This window comes from Sinocyclocheilus grahami, unplaced genomic scaffold (genome assembly GCF_001515645.1).
Source record: "Sinocyclocheilus grahami isolate Dianchi unplaced genomic scaffold, SAMN03320097.WGS_v1.1 scaffold8221.1, whole genome shotgun sequence".
NCBI lineage: Eukaryota > Metazoa > Chordata > Actinopteri > Cypriniformes > Cyprinidae > Sinocyclocheilus > Sinocyclocheilus grahami.
The window spans coordinates 5,370-6,047 of NW_015511944.1; the positions used below are offsets into that span (position 1 = coordinate 5,370).

At 29.9% G+C, this 678-nt stretch overlaps 1 protein-coding gene across 1 annotated transcript in view; it reads left to right on the plus strand.

Moving 5' to 3' along the window:
- The window catches only part of LOC107577994 (STE20-like serine/threonine-protein kinase), a 9,295-nt gene that overhangs the window by 5,236 nt on the left and 3,381 nt on the right, over window positions 1–678 (plus strand). The window lies entirely within an intron of this gene.

Below are 678 nucleotides of genomic sequence, written 5' to 3' on the forward strand. Positions count from 1 at the left end.
AAAGAGAAAGGAAAAATTTAAATCGCATCATATGACCCCTTCAAACCATTTCCTTCCTGCGCAGTGGAAGTTTAAAACAAGGTTGAAGTGGCCTTAGACAGCCCTCAGGTCACTTCAGTCCAGCTTCACTACAGTATGTACATTAGAGACTTGGAGGTTCAAATAATAAGGACATGTACATATTTTTATACTTCACCTTGAAATCAGAAGTATAAAAAAATAATTAGAATGTCTTTATTATATTTTTAAAAAATGTAAAATTACAGTAATGAGCCCAAACGTTTTGTTTTGTTTTGTTTTGGGGAGGGTAGTTCCCTTTTATTGTCAACAATTATTCTTATTGCAATAAGTATTTTTACTGTATTATCATAAATACTGTAATACATAATTTAAAAAATAAATAACTCATTATAATTAATGGCAGTTCAAAACTACTCTCTTGATGTGTGTACATATGTACATTACCATTCAAAAGTTTGGGGTTGGTCAGAATCTTTAAAATGTTTTTGAAAGAAGTCTCATGCTCAACCGGGGTGCATTTATTTGATCAAAAATACAGTAATATTAGTAATAAATTATTACTATTTTGATATATTTTAAAAATGTAATTTATTCCGGTGTTGGTTAAGCTGTTTTTCAGCATCATTATTCCAGTCTTCAATGTCACATGATCCTTCA